At 38.3% G+C, this 21915-nt stretch overlaps 1 protein-coding gene across 3 annotated transcripts in view; it reads right to left on the bottom strand.

Moving 5' to 3' along the window:
- LOC139989066 (semaphorin-1A) overlaps positions 1–21915 on the bottom strand; it is a 368578-nt gene that overhangs the window by 142062 nt on the left and 204601 nt on the right. The gene's annotated exons all lie outside the window — the stretch shown is intronic.

Here is a 21915-nt window from a genome sequence, read left to right as displayed (position 1 = left end):
TAGCGGCACGGCGCGGCGTTTCCTGGAGATCACTCCGTGACCGCCAACGCTGATTTCCTTCATTCCTATACAAATCGCCGACATACCTCGTGGAATTAATCCAGCTGACCGCGAGAGAGACGCAGTTATTCGGCGGGCCTCCGCGCTCCTTTTCCACCGTTCAACGCATAGTTTCTGCGACGATGGTTAATTTATTATAGTCGTGCTAATGGTAATTTATATTTCGCAGCGATCTGGTATACTCGCGTTCTTTAGAATCGATCCTACGCTTCAGCTTACGAACGTTCCGCGCCAAAGTCAGCCAGGCAGCTCCCGTTGCGATATCGATTTCTTCGTTAATCATAATTTTCATCGAACGTTTGATTGTGTGCCGAGAAATTTTCTCAAGATTTCCTCTAATATCCTCCACGTCGCTCTCGGCGAGAATGTTTCTCGAAACGAATGGTAAGGCCTCGGAAGCGTGACGTTAGACGTAGCTTTCTGCAGTTAGAATTGGTTGGCCCGGTAGCGGTTTCGACGAGAATTTACGCGATCAAAGTTTCCGTCCGATGTCTATTCAACTTTGATGAACCAGAGCTCCGAGTTAATTACTTGGCAGGACACGACTATGGAAACGGTCCATTTGTAACGACTCATGACAGATTTGACTGAAAAGAATTCTTCGATCGTTTGAAATAGTTAATTAATCAGAGGAATTGATAAAAAAAAAAAAAAAAGAAAAGTCATTGACAAGCATGCCAAAATATCACCAGAGAATTTCCTGCTGCTTGTCGGAATCCAACTTACGAGCACAAAGTTGAAATTAACGAGGATAACTTTCTTAAAGAGGTAGGTATATAATTCGTGGAACGACGATCGGCAATCGGCTCTCGATATGAAAGAAGAAACGAACAAGCGTCGAGAGCTGAAAACCGCGAGACAAAGTGAACGGAGAGCCACTTTTCGAACGAGACGAGCTTATAACGAATAAGAAAGCGGCAACTTTCAAATGGACTCGTTAAATCCGCGTTAACGGTGATCCATGTTCCTCTTTCCAACCTAAATTAATAACGCAAAATGTCTTTTAAAACCGACTCGGCATTAATAACCGATGCATCGATGTAATATTCACAGCAGTCTAACGAGCATCGTTGTCGCCAACGATTGTTGCACGAACTTGGTTGGATGTTTGATCGTATCTCTGGCGCACGATCCGATTGTCAATAGAGACACTCGATATCGAAATTACCGAGAACGAACTTATAAGCGCTGTTCGAAGGACGACAGTTGGACGCGAATCGAGTGTGCCACTTGTCTATTTATTGCACAGAACAGTCATATTCAGCGAGTAAGGTGTGGGCCTCGAGGTTCATTAAGTCCGCGATAATGGCGATCGATATCCCGCATCACAGTTCCGGCGAATGTCTGCTTAGAATCGTGCTCACCTCAGTGCCCTGAAAACTTTTTCCCATCGTCTATTCAATGTCCAATGGTCAGCTGTTATTATCCGTTTGCTCGATAAAATATTAAATTAGGACGCTATGATATTTAGCAAATTGTTGCACGGAGACCGTCTGCGACTCTGTGAAATATTGGCTTGGCAACTAAGTGATTGCGGATTTTGTCATTAAGTGGTAATTAGTTGCTAACCAATAGGTTGCAATTTTTAAAATTGCACGAGTTAAGCAAACGAGGAAGAGAAAGATAAAAGAAACGACACAGCATTGCTGCTAAAAACAAAAGACAGATATGACGCGACGATGTAATGGAAGAAACAGTGATAGCAATAAACTTACTGAAGATAACGAAGGTATTAGGTCGTCCGGAAAGTTTCTTTCGTTTTATAAGGAAACAGTGGATGCACAACATTTTTCGTTTTATATTATTTTATCGAATTACGTATGATCCATTTTGTTCTGTTGAGATAAACACCGCAACATTTCACAGACTTGGTTTCACGTTTGTATGGAGGTGTACTGTTGTAAAAGACGTGTCTGTAAAAGAAAGACACTTTTCGGACAATCTAATATGTATCTATTGAGATATGTGTAATTTTGTGTGCTAGAAAATTAGCTGCGTAGTAGTGATACACATATATAAGTATGAGTGTGTGTGGGAGTGTGTGGGTATCGTGCAGCGCCTCGTAAAATAGAAAAATGCAACTGTTCCATACGCATGGTGGTAAAGAGGATGGTGAGACAAAAAGAGTGCTGAGAATGCGTATCCACGGATATCTTGTAAATCACATATTCAATAAATCTGAAACTATTTTACTATCATTTCTACATGTAACGTGAGTGTTCGCATATATTTATTTTGACAACTAAGATCCATAATTCTCAACAATATCGAAAAAGAAAATATACCGTTAATTGGAAAGAATACACTAGCGAATTCATCGCGGGAAGAGAGATTTTTAATTTGCCTATAAAAATAAAGCACTATGTTACATAGAAATGACGCAGGTAATCGGCACGCCGCAGGGGACGAGTAATCGAAAGTGTATCCTTTGAAACGGGGAAATACGATGATAATAAAACGCGAACGGTGCAGCCAGGAAATCATATCGGGCCAATTACCAACCAGCTAATAAAATCATTTGAAAACCTTCGACCGTGCACCACGTATCAGGCGATGTTACACCGCGAGGGGTAGTCTTGCTGCTCTTGAATCTACTTATTATACGACAAAGGGTAACTATTCAACGATGAAAAGGAAGAGGCTCGGGGCTTGATTAAGTTGCCAAGTGCTGGCTGCTATGCTTGATATTCCACGTGGCTATTCGTTGACAAACGCCTAGATTATAATCTTGCTGAAGAGTTCGCGAGCGAATTTCGCAACCGCGGTAACACAACTGTAAAATATTCTGTTAATCTCTGTCAATCTTTGTCCTATTCGTGGTCAGGCAACAGAGAGAATAAACAACGATCTCGCGATCCGTGAATGCGGCTGCCTCTAGAGAAGCTTTTGAAAATCGGTCGCGATATATTCTACCAATGAACGAGCGACCTCAACTTTTCCAATGGGCGATTTGCTGGCAATTACCGCACGCGATCGTTGTTGGAGCGTTATACCGTAACAACGAGCGTTACACTCGGCTAACCGTTTCCGAGAAGATTTCTAAAAGAATTTCTAAAATATCCGACACATTGTAGCAATTCATAACCAAGCAAAGCTTAGGCTTAGAGTATGTGAGGCAACAGAGTAAGTGCATGATTCGTTTCATCTTATTTCGCGTTCTTTTGTATTATAAGTACGAGTTGATAATATTAAAATGTAACCTTCGTTCAGTTAATATACAATAAAATTAGACATAAATCACAAAAGATAAAGGTAAGGAAAGGTTCAATCGATCTTTAAAGAAAATACTTTTTTAATATTGTTTAAATAAGTACTACGTACGATGAAATATAACGATAGATATAACAATAGAATGATATTAGAACGGAATGAAATTATCGTTCGGTTTATCAATTGATTAAATGAATGTATTAATTAACCAAATTTAAATATCGCCAAATCAGCTTCGAAACACGCTGCGTGGTAGGTATTAACGTCTAGCGTTGTGTTGCATAAATGCAGATTTTTCAACTTGCTTCAGCATTTGCTATGCAGGTACCATTGTGCATTTTCTATGGAACAAGCAGCGCAGATTGCTAGTTTTTCTACATATTGTATCCTTGTACTGCATCGAAACACGTTACATGAGTTACCAAAAATAGAAAAACTGGCTCGCACCTAACGAATCGAGCAAAGAACTGTCCCGATTGTCACAAGTCGAACGCTGACAATCCTTCAAATCACTTTATTATCCGCAATTCTGTTAAAAGATATGGCTGTCGTTCGACGAAATTCAAGTTGTTGTTCACAAATTGAATAAATTTGCTTAGAAGCTAGATAAATAATATAAAAGAGACAATTGCCAAGAAAGATATTTCATTAGAGAAGTTTCTGTAATCACGCAACGAAGCCGCGTATCGCTTTGGCAAACATAGTTCGAACAGAATAAGCAAACCAATAGACATCTAGAATTTGAAAAGCTTCAGGTTTTAATTTCTACAAATTAACTGCGTACGTAGCTGCATGCAGTCTGTTTGTCTGAGACTTTGTTTTCGTAACGAAAATGTGTTCCAATAAAAGCTAAGGTTCTCGACGGAAGGAAGAGAAAAGGCGCGCAAAGGGCAAAATTTACGAATGCGAAACTTTATCGAGTCGCGCGTCGTGTTTAAATATCGCAATGAACAACATGTGTGGTACGTGAACAAGTCCGAACTCGAAAATATCGCAACCCTCGGATAGCTATGAGAAAATGAGCTCTTAAGCCATCGTATACATCCTACAGCCTTCGTCCCGGTAAAAGTCAACAGGCCATCTCCGGTCGATAATTTCTACTCGTACGAGCGTCTGTTTATAATTACGAGCAAGCGCCTATGGTGGAGTTTCGACGAGGTCCTACCACTTACCATTTCGCATTAGCCGTATAACTTGCATGCAATTGCTTGGGGAGGTCACTCACAGTTGCACCTATGTGGCGGGATGTGCAGCAACGAAACTCGACACCAACTGCGGCAACACATGGATTCAAGCGTAACGCGGATAGATACGTTGCGACAATAACCCATAGATCCTGTGCAAGCGGAGAACCTATCCTTCTCCATACACAGCCTGCGAAGGGGATCGTCTCTCGCTGCGCGTAATTCGAAACAGAATAATTCGAATACGACCTCGGTGTTTTTCTCTGCAGCCGATAGAAAATTCGATACAGGCTGGATAATAAAGGAAATTGTGAATGGCATTGTAAACGAGCGAACCGCTGTACTTTGTTTCCAACAAGTGAAAGGTTTTGCTTGTCAAGCTGATAATAATTAATGGAAAAGAGGTTTGGTCACGGCTACGTTCTTCGCGCTCTCAACCAATATCATTGTACCGTAGAGTAGGTGGTCATGATGCTGTTTATTTCCAATTTGCATTTTATATCTTGCTCGGTAACCACGTTATTGACGGATCGCGTGAAACACACGATACGAGGCTATTAGAGGTGAGGCAGAATAACTCGATGCCAAAACGGAGTTCGAGAATTTAGCGGGTCTAACAGCTAGGAACGCGCAAGTACTTTCGTTCCATTGGATTAATCTCTTAGTTACGGTTGAATTTTGCGCGGGACTGTTTCTCTGTACGACAAAGTTTTACGTGAATTACGCGTAAACGATACAACACTGTAATGTGTGACGGGTAATGCTGTTCTTTACGCAAGCACATTGCAATGAAGTTTTTGATAATTAACTTATAATTTTTCTTAAAGATATGATGGATATACTTAAAGTTTAATAATTTACTTTAATAATTAATAATACAATTGAGTGTGATATATTTTAAAGCACGGTATGACACATACACTCATGTCACAATTTTCATAGTCATAACGCGATAGTGTTTTTCAAATCGTTCTTTCTTTTCTATTTTTAAGCGACATTTTGAGGATGAAGATTCTAAAAAATTATAAGGATACAGATCGGCATGTTAAAGAGAGCATCTAATAATGGTATATTTATTTTAACGGAATACAACAATTGATATCTGACATTGGCGTATCAAAAACAAAGACTATATATTCTGTTTGTATATTGTTAATATTATTATAAAACGTTGCAAGGACAAGAAAAGTGTGAAGCAAGACAAATGAAAAAGATCGTTTAGTTGAAACGGTGAGCGAATGAGTAGCAAAGTGAGCCACTATAGTGGCGCGTCGTAATATAAGATGACATCCGCGAAAGCCACTATAGTGGCGCATCGTACCTAAAAGGTCAACATCTGGACGAAATTTTAAAAGCGTCTAATTTACGTGTAGGAAGAAGTCATAAGAGAAAAGACTTTGTTATTTCGGTCTGCGTAATAAGATTTTCTCTTTGCGGCGAAAACAAACAACCAGATAGCAAGTAGGAATTTCGTTTCAACGCGGTGTCGCGAAGTTTCTGCGTACACTTGCGCTGCTTTTAAAATCTCGATATTTGGTTAAATTTGATTTGCACCTCTATCCGTCGAATGCAACTCTCTCGAATATAATGTAGCTTGTTTAAATTAAGCTTGAATACGCGTGCACGCAATATTTTGAAACGTATTTTCATACATTACGTGCATACGCGTACGAATCGCAAATGGGTTCTGTTTATAAAGCTTAAAATGTCCAGTCTGTCTTTTAAAAAACGATCGCTTTCTACCGCGTACCGATGAAAAATATGCTCGTATCAGGAAACGGAAAGCTTTTGCCTACTTTCGTTACGCTTCAATATTTTTAAACGACTAGTCAAACAGAAACGCAGAAAATTTTCTCTGCAATTTCAAACTTCTCCGCTAAATGGGGATTATTAACGATAGGAGAAAGCAGATAAAACAGTAGTTAGCTGTTAAATTCGAACAATTACTCGGTGCATAGAAAATCTTTAAACACCTAAATAAGAAAGACAACGATTCTCTATCCGGAACTTCTCCAATTTTTAGCGATGTATGCTTTTTTCAAGCACATTTCTCGACCGTTTAATAACCCAGAAATCACAGACCGCTGTCTCGTGATAACAAAGAGGATGTAAATCTTGAGCAGAAGTTGGCGCGGTGTAGGTATCGAACAAAGAGAAAGAAAGGACGGGAAGAACGGAGAAAATATTAATTGAGGAAATGGCGAATCTGGATGCAATTGCGAATCGATGGAAAAACGTTCCGCAGCATACGTATTGTCGCCGATAAAAAATTGAAAACGTACGAATGTAACAATGGAATTCATTGCAGCTACAATAACGAAAGGTATTCTGTCTTTGTATGTGTTTTATGAAGGTAGTGAGGGCGGTTTTCTCGCAGCTTCTCCCGAGAATACGAGGGTCTTCTACTAACGAGAAGATAAGAACAGCAGGCCGGAGAGATTGAAAAGAAGAATAGAGGAAAATCGCGAGCAACGATATTTAGTCGAATTTTTAATGTCGCTGGAAACAGAGGTAATCGCACATCCCTGTATACGAAACGAGTCACGTAATTGCCACAAAAATCTGAACAGTATAACAAGGTTTTGTGTTTTCGTGGCCTCGGTCTTTCATAAGAGTAACGACGCACCCGCAACCTGCAATTCCACCTTTCTTTACACGAAAGTCATACACGTTCTCTCTCCAAAATGTAGCAAAACCTTCGGAGCAACTTGCTCCACAGTTGTATATTTTAAGAGATGTTTCAGTTTTCTTTTCTCTTCGTTCGAGAGACCTGCATTTTGAGAAGTATACCGGATTCGATATGGTTAAAAAGAGCTAACAAGCGCCTCAAATTTGGTATTAATAACGTTACTTAAGGTGTACCATGTAAAAGACACGATCGATAGAAGATAAACGAATTCCGTCGTCGCTTTTGTCTCTGCGTGCTTGTCGTTTTCAGAAGAGGATTTGAGGAGAAGTATTCGTTTCGGTGAAATTTCTGTACGAGAAACAAAAACACAATTTCACTGGAAACACGAACGAGATCAGAGTGGGGGATAGTGCAGCACTCGATTTTCCAGCACCAGCTTTACCGGCTTTGAAACGAACACAGAGTGCATCTACTTCCAGTTACCTGATTTGTCCTGCATATTAAAATAAAAGGTACGGAATCGATAAAGACAGGCTGATGTACGTGTGTTTTCCGCGTGAAAAGCAAGAACATTGCCGTGGCAGTACGGACCAAGATTAAGGGATAGTTAAGGCATTAAGGGAGAGAAAAAGCATGGAACGCGGCGGAAAGTGAATAAAATATGAAACCACGAATATTTGATGAAGTTTTTAATACAAAATTAAAGAAAGTAAAATTCAGCGAGCGGAAAGGCTGGGTCTGTAAGTGCGGAGCAACAATGAGCGCCGGAGAACAACCGCTAAGGGAGAATTTCGCGTCTACATTTCACGCGAACGAGAAAGAGGTGTGGTGTTCGCACGATAATTCCCACAGGAATGCAAGGGAGCAAGGAACTCGCTGCAAGACGTACGGCAACTGCGCGGAATAAAAATAAAAGCGACGAATTAAAACTCAGTGCGGCAATTTTACGCGAACAATGCCGAGGTAACGAAGCGCGGGTAACTTTTCAAATCAATTCTATTAACATATAATATCGAGCAACAAGCGAACAATTGTGTTACGTTTGCAGTTTATTCGAAAGAAGAAATCACATTACAGGAACAAATTTTCTTTCTTCTAATTATTAATCGCAATTACTTGCTATCGAGTGAACTCCAATTGCGAATTTTTATCTCGATCGAGCGTGCTGCAGTAGATTTATCTTTGTTCAAAGAAAAAGACGTATAGTAAATACCAAAGGTAAAATGGTTATCACGATGATTTTTAATTTGAGAGAGAAGATAACCAGCGTGTTTGAAAATAAAGAAAAAATTGAAGTAGACGTCGGAATAGTTGCGCGTTTCGGTGCAACATGAAAGAAAGCAATATTCTTCGGTTGTATCTCTGGAAATGCGGCATGACGGTATGAAAAATCTTCGCTGCGCCATTCATGTACGTATACATCGGGCGAAGAAGGGAGTACGAGCAGTATTCGTCCCGACAACTCCCTCAGGAAGACTATGGTACAAGTTGGAACAAACGTGGGAAGGGAAGGGAAGGATACACGCGAGAAAAGAGAGAGAGAGAGAGAGAAAGAGAGAGAGAGAGAACGCTTACATGGGTTCCTTTGAACCAAGAATTGGAACAATGGAAACTGGTTAACTTCAAACGAATATTCGATAGGATTGCCGACATTGGAGCAAGGAAATGAGAGAAAAATATTAGAAGAACTCCATTGATGTGCGTTGATACGCTAGGACAATGAAAAGTGTGTACGTAACCTTCGCCACACGACGCTTTCCTATTCTCTCGGTGGCTCCCACAGGAACGGGTGATAAGAATAGAAGAGAGTGGAACAAAAGGAAGAAGGGTATAGAGTAATAGAGTCGGGATATTGACATTCAGTTTCTGAGCTGCGATTTCAAAGAATAAAGGCGATTAGTACGCGCTGTGTCACGCTATCTTATTATGGCGTTCGATAAATTCACGAAATACGAAGTACGGAAATTATATTTTTTAACGTTATATGGTTGTCATTCGATAAGAGAATTGCACAAAATTATGGAATATGAAAAGTACATTATGAGGATGTTAACGTGGATTACAATAAACACGCATACAGAGATACAAGTGCAGGCGTTGGTAGTGAAACGAAGATTTATCGAACGAGTATAATAGAAGAGAGTACCGTAAGCTTACAAAATATAACGTTACTAAATTTTTATCGGACGAATCATCCGTATTAACGTATGATTTAAAGCGAAATAAACTTTCCACAGCTATTGTATTTATTTGAAATTTTAAACGGAAAACCGTATGACAAAAGGTGGAACAACAGCTAGAAATGGTAATTATATTTTGATATACTTGATGGAAACATCGTAGTAAAAGCTTCTTCGTCATTTTTTATCAAGTTTCCAATTCGTGCAAAATGTTAAACTTTCATGTTACGTAAATATGTACATATATTTTCCAATCACGGTTAAAAGAGTAGACCGCTCGCGGGGTGTTCTTCTGCATGGAACAATAAATAGGAAACAGGTAAAGGCTAGATGGAAAACAGTGGCAAACGAGGCGATTACGGCCATCGGTTTACATATTCCCTTGAAAGTTGCAACTGCAACTTGGGTATTAGCTTTGATACTTGTACATACGAGAATCTAGGTCTGTATCGTACGTTTATCCTTCTGTTCGTATATCAACATGCCTGATCTGATAGCCTCGGTAAATACATCCGGAAAGCAGCAAGTTGTTCGTCGGACAACTACTTCGGCAGGATTTCAAGATTGAAAATAGATCCGAATAAAGGCCAATCGGTTGGCTCGAGAATCGTAAGTTATTGCCTGTCGTCCAGGCCAACGGTTTTGAATTGCAAAAAACCAAGATTGAAAATGAAAATCAGGGAAACGGAAGTGGAACGATCGTCGTTGTACCGGAGTTCGCCTTATACAGCGAATGAAATAGAAGGCAATACAGTGCAAGAATGGAAGCACGGATGACCTGTAAGATAGAAACTGGGAATCCGAGCACCGCAGTACATAGGCGCCATATGATGGAAAACGGATTTATTCGATCAACAACTCGGTCCGCAACCTCGGGAAAAGATTCGAGACACCGTAACAACGATACACTGTCCACTCTCATTCATACACTGTTTTCCAATTCATCTCACGTCTCTACCATTCAATACGTTCCTTTGATTTTCCAATCGACGAGTTCTCTATACTCTATTCCACTTTCCGCAACGCTTTCATCGTATACGCCTATTAACTGCTGTACGATTCTACATTGTGCTTAAATCGTGTTTAATTTTCTGCTTATTAATAGTCGATATCGGAAGGTCATTACGGCATCTAATGGCTTCCCATTTTCTCACAGACGATACCTATCGAGTTGAGATAACTGTAAAGCAGAAAACAATAACTCATATATATATATATAGGGTGAATCTACCGTTAAACTAAATGAGATTTCGCCTCAGATTCGGCTTCGTGTTAATTCGATTCAGCGATTATCTTAAGCAAACACGATGATGGCGTTCCTTATGAGACAACACGATGCCAAGAATATCTTGAACAAGGTACAGCCTGAGATTTTCTTTCCAACTATTCTTTACGGTTTTGACATCGAAACGATGAAGAAGAGTTGCGTTTACCGTGTCCACGATATACGCTGCTATTTTAAACTAATTTTCCTGCAGTTTGATTTAATTCGCGTATTGTATAGTATGGAAAATATCTAAAGAGCTTTAAATACCTAACTAAAGGTGTCAGAGATATCTGTGAGATGAAAAACCAGATAGGAAAAATTAATTCGTCAGATTCGTGAAGGAAGAATCGAACAATGGTCCTGCATACGGGACAATAATTACGGTACATTGTTACATGCTTCTGGTTGCTGATATACGAGCCACGAGAGTGGCGGGGATGTTGATTGACAACTCCCTCGGGAATATGAGATCAGGTAGCAAACGAGAGACGAGAAAAGGTCGAACGAAGGGACGGTTTCAGTGTCAAATATTGGCAGAGGGAAGGAGGAGAGTCGAGTTACGAATCGAGGAAAAGGGATATTATGCCGGGACAAATACTCGTTGCATTAAAATAACAAATACAGGAAAGCAAAAACGGATCACGAAGCTAGATTCTTATCAAAAATATCACGAATTAATAAATGCGTAATAATATACACTGATTAAGAAACAACTAGAAAAACAAAATGATATTTCTACGATAAAATTAATAATTGAAAGAAAGAAACTAGTTTTTCAGCGCAATGTGTAATTTTATACATTTGCAAGAAACTGAAACGAGTTTCGTAATAACGTACGAAATGGAATGAAAACATTATATTACTGATATCGTCAATTATACAATTATATATGGACATAACGAAGCAAGAAACTTTACTTCCCTTTTCACAACAGCAGATTAACACAAGATTTGTATGTTTAAATTATTACATACATATATAATCGATATATCAGGTTGTCCGAAAAAAAATCAGGTTACTTTCGTTTTATAAGGAAATAATAGACGCACAATGTTTTTTTGTTTTATATTAGTTTGTTTGTGAAATATAACGAAATGGATCATACCTAATTCAATAAAATAATATAAAACTGGAATTGTTATTCATCTATTATCACTTTGTGAAACAAAAGAAACTTTTCGAACAACCTAATACTTATATCTTCCAATATGTATTCCTGTCTGCTCGTATGAATAAATTAAACTCGTTAGACATACCTAAAAAAGATCCCCAGATCTATGTTTTCGTAGATACTAGATTTCTACGAAATAAGAGAAGAAAGAATAATCGTAAAAAATCTCACGTTTTAACTAGAAGCCTGCAGGGTAACATAATACCAGTGTGTGGAAAACTTGGAGAAACCGAGAAAGGAGTACCGCGGTGCACAGCACGCGCGATTTGCAGGGCAAACCGAAAAACAGGTCAGAACATTGCGCGTAGAAACATCGTAACACTAAAGTAACAACAACTTGTGATATACATACCTGTATACCGAATAGTTCGTTGAACTCGTACACCCAACACGGGGTAGGTACTCTTAAGCTAAACGATTCCCTTCCCCTTGGATCTCATGGAGTAACGATATCGAATTGAGGCAAAAGAAACTGAAAGAGGATGGAAGTCGAGAGAATATGTAAAACGCAGGAGAGTCGAGTTGAAACGAAGCTGTAATTCCGAAACGGAAGATCGCGTAGTCGCGGTAAGAGACATCGCTACAAGTTTCCTTGATGCTCCTTCTCTCAAGAGAGGAGGGAGGCAACAGAAGTAACAGGGAAAAATAAGTTGAAGCTCATAACCGCATAAAAGAGGAGCGTTGAGTAAACAAGGCAAAAGACTAACCTAAAAGGGTGACTCGAGGAGCGGGAACGCGGTAAAGCGGAAACAATGTAACGAAACGAGATATGAATAATCAGAGGAAATCTAACGGTGCTGTTTTAAAACTGCGTATCGTATAGCGAGCTAATGAAACCGTGTACCGTGTTCCAACGAAAGGATTGCTGCGAGAACTTTAAAAACTTTTCCCGTATCGAACAGATGAATTTCTGTTTAAATTCAATGCGATGTAAAAATCAATGAGCGATTTAAGGTTGAGAAATATCAGAGAGAAACTCGAAGAAACGTAAGGTTAGATGTTGCGTCGCGCGCTTCCCTGGTAACTGAGTTACACGAAGAGGCTGGTTATGAGAAAATACTGTAGCCTGCTGAAGTCTAGGACGAAGATTCCGTGGGACGAATTTAGAAGAAGATGAGCGAATGGCAAACAGGGCTGAAAAAATTCATCATCGAGCCAAAGAACAAGTGGGAAGAGAATCTTCGAGTAACTGGATCGCCTGAAAACTCTGTATAAAACGCATGAGATATTACCCGGGCAACCGGCGAGGATGTCGAAAACTTTCGATCAGAAGACATACGAAAATGAACATCGATGAAGTTTTACCCGTGGGCGAGGAATAGCGTGGGCGAATTACCCCGGGAAATGACAGCATGGAACAAATATGGACGAAGAAAGTCGAAGAATCTTGAACGAGGGGAAGAAAAGAGGAGCAATAACGGAGAATCGACGTAGAAGATCCAAATGAGAAAAAGACCGTTTCGAAGAGAACGAGTTGGATGGTTAAGTGGAATGTTACTGAGAAAAACAAAATGAAAAAGAGAAAGCGTCAACCGTGGTTCGGCAGGTCCTATGAAATTGATGATTTCAGAGTGGCCACTTAGAGGGGTGCATAGGACTCGTCTTTCGATGAACAAGAGGTGAATTTCAGAAAAGGAAGGCTGGCCAGGTAGGAAGAAACGTTGGACCAACTCCAGAGTACTCAACCTACGAGTAGAGGAAGGAAGCAGCTAAAAAGTAGAGGGAGAAACGTGGCCCCATAGCTTCAGGAGGAACTCGACTCCTTCTAGCAAAGGACTCGACGGAAACGATGAAAGAAAGGGGAAATAGAAGGAAAAGGAGTTGAAAGAAGATGGACCAAAGGTACGGGCTCGCATTCGGAAGCCATATCAGGCCACGTGACCTGAATAAAGTCGGCTACTCGAATTTTTCTTCAGCTGGACGTGAGAATTAGGCTTCCGATAAAGCGTCAAACGACAGCTCGGATCAGTACCTGATGCTCTGTGGCTTTCGGATGTAGTCTGCAAGCGGACGAAAGGATACGCTCTCCATTCTTCGAATAGAGGAGAAAATATTTCCGATAAACTTCGACAAAAACGATACCGAGTCATCCACGATTTTGAGAATTCCGTCTATCCCTGTCGCCGATGGAATTTCAAACATTTCGCTCCGTTCGCTGCGAACAGACTGTTTCGGATACTTCGAATCGGAGTACGCAATAAACCTCGGTTACTTAACTTGATAATTAACATGCTTCTCTCGAAATATCCGTCTCCCGTTTTATTATATTTTATTTATATTAGATTTCATAGATATTAGAGAAACGTATCAATTTATTATAATGAAGTTATTATAGAGGTTCGTCTTTAACCGCGAAAATTGGGTTTTTCATAAAAAGATCGGCGAACTGCGAGTTTTGCGATTCAGTGGAATAACTGGTGAGTAAAGTGGCTACGGAATTCTTCGACAATAGGAAGTCGCTGTTGAGATGAAATGGAACTTCACCTTTTCCTTCGAGGATATACAATATCAAGAGAGGAGCGACTCCCTGATACATGACTTACTCGCCAGCCAATATCTCGAATCTATGGATTTTTCGATACGGATCTTTCCATTTTTTAAATTTGAATTGCCAGTTTATTTCTATACGGATCATCCGATTCGCCTTCGCGTTTCAACCGATTGCTGCAACTGTCAAACATTTTCCAGTGAATAGATTTCGTTTGAAACATTTTTAAAATCGTCAGATCTGCTTGTTAATTTTCAATGTACGTACTGAGAATATTTGAATATTTGAAAGTTTACATTTCTACGTTCAAGTCTATCCAAAATATAAAAATAAAAGTTCGCAACGAGAAAAAGAAAGTCTGAAAACTCGGTTCATAATGATGTGCAAGTTAAAATCCGCGAGACAGAGGTAGCGACAGAATCGATCAGATTAAACTTCATCTAAATTTTGAACCGGTTCTCATTCTTCGCGTGCGGATCTACCGCGATATTATCCCGTCGTCGAATATAATTCCACTTTTCCCAGAGAACTTTTTTCAATCGTTTTCCATTCAACAATTTCTTTACTATTCTATCACTCAGTTTTTCTTCTCCTCCCTCCCTCCTCCTTTCTCTGTTCCCATGTTTTTCCATTATTCGCACCCTTATTGGCTTAATTAATCAATTTTACGAAATTTCCAGCCCTCAGGCTCAATTTGTCTGAGCCAATGGACAAGAGCCGAAGGACATTAGTGCGGCAGAAATAAAATTGACGAGTTTCGCGTTCGAACGACAGGATCGAATTCCCCATAGACTAAAGCGCTCGAGTTTTCTCATAAGAGTCGCGAATCTTGTGCGTGCAAGATAGATGTTTTAGGACGGCCAAGAGATGATAGGGTATCGATGTCGTGGAAAGGAGACACCGACGACGTCTTCGCCCCGACCAAGTCCTTCGATAAGACTTTCGTGTCAAGACAGAGAACCGACCTCGATTGATTACACCAAGACTTCACCAAGCACTCGAGCAAACGACCGATACGTGACACTTTGACGCTCACGTGAGAATCAGACGTTCCATTCTGTCTCTTCGATCGGTCCATTCTCGTTACTCTCGCGGATATCGGTTCACGTGCGATCGCTTCTCTTCTCACATGCCGACAAGTTTGCCTTCCGCGCGGTAATTGTGTAACGCGATATCCTACACATCCAACGCTCGACACCATTCCCATCCCTTTTCTTTCCGTCTCTCACTCATCCAACTGCAACTCCAACTTTACCGTCGACTGTCTTTAATACAAATTCGGATTATTGACACACATAAAGCGATAGGCTTGCGAACGATGTGAGGAGAGACATTTTCATTTTTTGTATCGATAGTGTTAATGTCGCTGTCGAATTGTAAGCGGACACCAAAGACACTGCGATAAACGAATATTATTTTGAATCCACGACCTTTTCGCCAAAAAAAGAGAATAGATCACGAGCGAACCGTTGAAAGTATCGTTTGACATGAGATAAGAAAGGCAAAGAAACTGGTTCGCGTCGATTCTCCCCCTCCCCGCAAACAGCTGGTTTTTGTCGTGTATTGGCCTATAATGAAAAAGTTGTCGTAAATACCTTTATCCGTTTACCTCTTCGTTTACGAAGGTATAATCCAGTGTAATAAATGCAAAGCATGCATCGTAACATGTGTGCGCGCGCGCGCACACACACACACACACGCGCACTCTCTCTCTCTCTCTCTCTCTCTCTTTCTCTCTTTATCTTATCTCGATTTTCTCTAAAATGTCGATTGCTACGTTCCAGTAATTACGTTCCGCTAGTAACCACCGAGCTTTATATCGGTCACTTGTACCGACTTTCCCTGCTGTCGTTCTATCATCGACCAATGAAACGTAAACACGCGCAACCACAATGAAAATAATATTCAAGAGATAATGACATTACATCGAACGAATTATTGCATTTTTCAGATTGACGGCGCCTAAATAAGTGGAACAAGTTGGTTGGCGTTGATTTATGCAAGAAAAGTCGGGCTAAATATCTTTATTTTTAGGAGGCCTACTCAGAAGCTATTTTAACTGACTGTAATAGCCGCGAAACATGCATCAAAGCACGTACGTGCGCTCTTATCTGCCTTTCCTCTAAAATGTCACTTAACGAGGTCCTAAGGAGACACCGGTGCTATTTGCTGGCGAGATCAGGAGAAAGAAAGAGGGATATGCGAGCAGATAAATCACGAGTTCATGCCACTTTTCGTCTTCTTCTTTTGCTCTCTCATTCTCCGCCCTTGCCGGCATGACGACGCGTTTCCACGACGTGCCATTATTAAGACGCTGGGCGCCACGATGCGACGCCTCCTTCCCGCGCCCCTTTACATTGCTTCTTACAGCGTTTTAGCCTTAGTCGTTGTCGCGCGCTCTACGGTCGCATAAAGAAGTTATCTTACCGTTGCGATTTATTTGCTACAAAGTTTACGCTCAATTTATATATCGATAAAAATAGGCAAGTTCGTTTTCTCATGAAATACCGAACTGGTTCAGATATTGCTTTTTCATTATTTCCTTGTTTAACCATATATTCTGCTATAAAATACATATATAGTATATATATACACGTCTATGCTGGATCTAAGATGTTTCCGCGAACCTAACCTCAATCTAATTTGACGTAAAACTGATGGAACGTTTCTTCGTTCTCGAAATTCGAGAAAAATTGTCTTACCTTATTATATTATATTATACGAATAAACTGAGCGTTGATTAGAAAAACGACGTATAAGATTTGATCAAGATAAAACGGTCTTGGATAACATGTCTTTTCAGTATCGATTCGAGTTACTATTTGAATCGACTCTAACTTTCTGTATAAACATAGTATGGTTTTTATATTTTTAGACAAAGTACCTCGAAGAAAGTATGTAATTAACTTTTAACCGCACTCCATTACTTTAATTGTGTTTTTCTTTTCTCTTAAAAATCGTCTGATTATTTTCGATACATATAAATGAATTAACTACGCCTTTACTCAATTAATAACAACAATTCGCGAAGGATTTATGTGCATACGTAAAAACTACGACTCGAGTTACAATGTTTTATTAAGAGGACTGTAAGAACCATTATACAGTTGTTATAACGATAAACCAGTTTGTAAAGAATACCGCTTCTACAACCGCTCCATGATAAATTCTGCATCAGAAACAAGAACGAGATAAAAACGATTGTATCATTTTCAAAAGAACCAGTAAAATTACCTGATTTATTTTAGAGCCGCGAAACGAATTGCGGCTGAAACAAAGAACCTATCGTAGTTGTAAAACTGCGACAAATTTAGCGATCTATTTTCTTATCGGTCTGTATGCAGTGTACATTCGCGACATGTCCGTACAAGAAGACCGGAGTTTAACGAGTCCTGTGGATATACGTGGCTCACAGACTTAAAAGCGGACGACTAGAAACCGAATGTAGATTCGCTACAAGTCGTTACGCTCATCGGCGAAATCGACGGTTAATTTCTCTTTTTATCTGTATCCCTGATTAAAAATAGTGCCTTCGAGCGATAGCAGGTTGTGTAGAGCATGCGAAGCTAACAACACAAAGAGGCGAACAGGGAGAGAAGAGGAACGATTCGTCGGCTGTAAACGCGAGGGGAAAAGTGTATTACAAGCTGAAGCGCGCTTTTCTGGAAGCTGTTCATCGTTCTCTCTCTTTCTCTCGCCATCTCTCTGCCTACGGTTCTTCAGAGAACGGCGCGTTTCAAAAGTCCTTTTGAAAATCTTATAGCCCCTCTCTGTTAAAACTTCTTTGGTCTTAGCGGATATCCGGAATGCAACGGAGCGAAAATTCGATGCAACAAATGATATTAAAGCGCAATGTTGTGCACACGATCCAATAAATTTGATTAAAAGTTACAACATGGAAAACCGATAAAGTATACTTTCAAATAAACCTTTTACCACTGACAAAATTTCAAAGATTCCGGTGTTATGTGTCGTCAAGAACGATTCTACAAGCTTACTAGCTTATTCTTTATACTGTAGCATGCTTTATACGACATACGAACTTTCACGTTACACGAACATAAGATTGATATTTGAATTAAATATAGAAACGGAATGAATGGATTTTTCGTTAGTAATTTTTTTAGTAAATCTAGAACGGTATGCTACACGCTTGGCTTGTAGCAATTAATTCAGTTAGGAACATGGAAACGTGACAGTAAACTTAGTAGCTATGCAGATCAAGTGGATCGTTTCTACAGCTAAAATACAACAGGCGTTTGAATTCAAGATTTATCAGCGTTAGGAAATTCGTAGCGATTGTAGTTTCGACAAATAATTAAAAAAAAAAAAAAAAACGCAACATGCATTCTATAAAGAACAACAAAGCTTAAAACTCTTAAAAGATAGAAATTTAATATTCTTTTGACTTTCGACAATTTGTATTTTAAACGAATTTTAACGCACAAGATATTTCTTTTTGTTTTCAATATTATTACAATGAAACGTTTTTAAAACGAAATGACATAAATATTTCAGTTGCTTTGAAGTAACACAATTAACGAAAACAAAGTACAAGTATTTCGGTAATATAATCAGCAATATCTCATATGATCAAAGCAGTGAATTCAGAAGATATAAAATTCACAACTTATGAAGGCTTTTATCAAAATCAACGAGGTCAATCTCGAGATTATTAATTTCGCAACTGGTACGTGAACAACGTCAACTTCGATATGAAATTTGCATTAAAATTTGACCGTTTAATCTGACAGATGTATCGAGCTAATGACCGAGAGAATTAATATATCGCAAAGGATAACGACAGCAAACTCGTTTAGCTGACTAACGTTCTCCAGAAATGTATTAAATTCACAAGGATAATTGCCGAAATGTTATATCGCAACTCGAGACCATAAGTAGATTTCGTAAAATATCAAGTTTCCCTACGAATAAATTACTTTCGTGCAACCTACATAATTAAAATTCTTACATTTTTCGAAAGATATTCTTCAAAAATCTTCGAACTGAAGTTATTTAATTTTCCATTCTTTATTACATAGTTTAAATCATATTTTATATTTTTCTACTTTTTACGTCTATGCTCGCTCGGTGTACTTGAATATTTCATAAATAACATTTTATGAATTATTTTCTTTACTTTTTAGTTTCCTGGTTTTTATTCCTTCGCCCTTCCTTTCTTTTCTATTTTATCGTAAATTTCAATGCAAAGACTTACGATACATTTAATATCGAACGTCCGTAAAATAGATACCTTCCTCAAAGACGTTCAATTATTATTTCAATTGCTTCAAGCTAATCTAAGCTACTGAAAATTAGAAAGCAACGCTATGTGATTGCTTGATAAATACTCGATAATGGTTAATAGAACATATATTTAGAAAGATACATTATTATGCTACTATGAAAGATCGTTGTTCCTAAGAAAAGAAGGAAAAGAAAAATACGAAAGCGAGCAATATACGATAGCTTGCAGGAGTAAACTAGTACAGATAGATACAGTATTAACCGTGTTTTATGAGTTATTATATGATATTAGTAGTGCACCGTGATAAAGTAAAAAGTTGGGAAGAACTTCGGTCTACTCTAACCTCGTAAAAGATGCCATAAAAACCCCAACTTCTACTGCTTGTATTTTCCCGAGTCAACAACCCGATACAGTTTCGTTCTTTTTCTAATCAGAACTTTTTTAATCGACTTTCCTGTCGGAACATTAACACGCGTTACAACAATTATCACCGAAATTTGATAGATAACAGACGATCAATGAGATGTTTCGTATTTTATCATCATCAAGCAAGAGAAATTCTAACTTTATAAAATTGTATAAAATTGTTCCAAGTAAAAACTTTTTCACTGATTGATATTATAAAAATTATATTTATATGCTTGCTGGAAATAACGAACGATGATGCAAATATAATATATTTGTGAGGATAATTATGACTCTGGAAATTTATACAATGCGTAGATACTAAAAAGGAAAAAGAGAATCAAACCAAATGTATGATTTTAATTTCTATTAGTTTCTTAATGTAAAATGACAAACACCACGGTTCATTAGCCTAACGCAAGTTAAACCAATCTTCAAACAACTTGATTCCGGTTATCATTAAGTAGAATCGACGAGAATCTGATTATAGTTCTCATATCGTTCTCGCTTATTACGTATTACACGTTCTGTTTGTTGCGCTAATATTTAACATCGAGCAATAAATTATCCGCAAATTCTACGTTTCTAACGTTATTTGCCGTTTAGTTTGCTCTCCCTGTCTGACTTTGCAGTAACGCTGCTAAAATGCCACCCTTTCCTCTCGCGTTACGCTTCGCCTTGAAACATGTGTGTGCGTACACAGCTGTGTGCGCCTGATTATTAAATAAACAAACGAAGCAAAACCAAAATCTGACCATCGTCCGCCTTTGTTGAACGCTTGCTCATTAAGTATCCATGTATGGCCGTGCCATGTTGTGTTTTAGATAATCAATTTTGTTTCGAGAACGACCGACATACATTAATGTATCTATAAAGATTAAAATATGAAACGTTGTAAATTAATACGAACAGTGTTACCTCCATGTAGGATAAGACTGGTAATATTTTTTATATATCGTATAACTAATTAAATGTAAAGAAGGTAGAAATATAGGCCTACTGCATCTACTTGTTGAAATAGATTAACGTTATGAAATTATAGATTATTTGATTTTGCAATACAAAAGCGTTTTATATATACAGCTATTGACCGCATATACCAGTCAAGGTGTTTAACTTGCTTCGTATAGCTTCTTAGTCGCATACGTTGCTATGAAATTTAAGGAACTTATCGCATACGAGTACTTTCTGAAGATAATTATTCCTAGTATTATTTGATATTTTATAATAAACGTTAATCAGAGTTCGATATTATTTAGATCAATTTGTGTGCATATAGTTGATTGTTTCGATCCTATTACATTCATTATCATTGTTATTTGCTATTCTCATTTGTAAGAATTTTAATGGATATTGATTTAATAATTACTCATTATGATAAAATGGAAACAAACCGCAATACATCAATCGTACAATTAATATTAAATAAGCAATATTTTAATGGATGCGTAAGCCTGATATCGTTACATCTATAAGTAGAAAATTATGGGAATGTTGAATTATCCAGAATCAAAAATTATTTAAATAATTATCGAATCGAACGATCACAATGGTGTTAATATTTATTCATTTTAATTGTCATAAATTAAATAGAATTGCGTCTGTCTCTGATATAACTGTACATTCTCTATATATACTGTATTTTTATTAGTTTTTGTATGCAACCAACTAGTATCGCTTAAATATCCAAGCGTCACGATATTTTTGAGCTCGTTCCTTTATTAGTGAGACAAAAGGCAAAAATTCAAAGACTAAAAAAACAAAGACTAAAATTCCTTTGATAATGTTAGTAGTAATTCGAAATTCAACGCATATTATACAATATAATATATAGAAAGAAGAATAGAAAGCTTTGGAACAATTACATATTTAAATTTAATAAATAAATATATATAATATAATATATAATAAGTAAATCTTTCTTACAAACATGGTTTATTACCGTTGTGCGGTCGTTGTGCCGGAAAAATATATTGCATATTCGTTTAGGTATCTTTTTTATTTATCATCATTCTTCGATTAATTAATGTTCAAAACATGTGATACAATTTGTTACGATATAAAAAAAAAAGC

This window comes from Bombus fervidus, chromosome 7 (genome assembly GCF_041682495.2).
Source record: "Bombus fervidus isolate BK054 chromosome 7, iyBomFerv1, whole genome shotgun sequence".
Taxonomy (NCBI): Eukaryota; Metazoa; Arthropoda; class Insecta; order Hymenoptera; family Apidae; genus Bombus; species Bombus fervidus.
The sequence above is the reverse complement of the archived record's forward strand: the minus strand, read 5'-3'. Positions and strand labels throughout refer to the sequence as shown.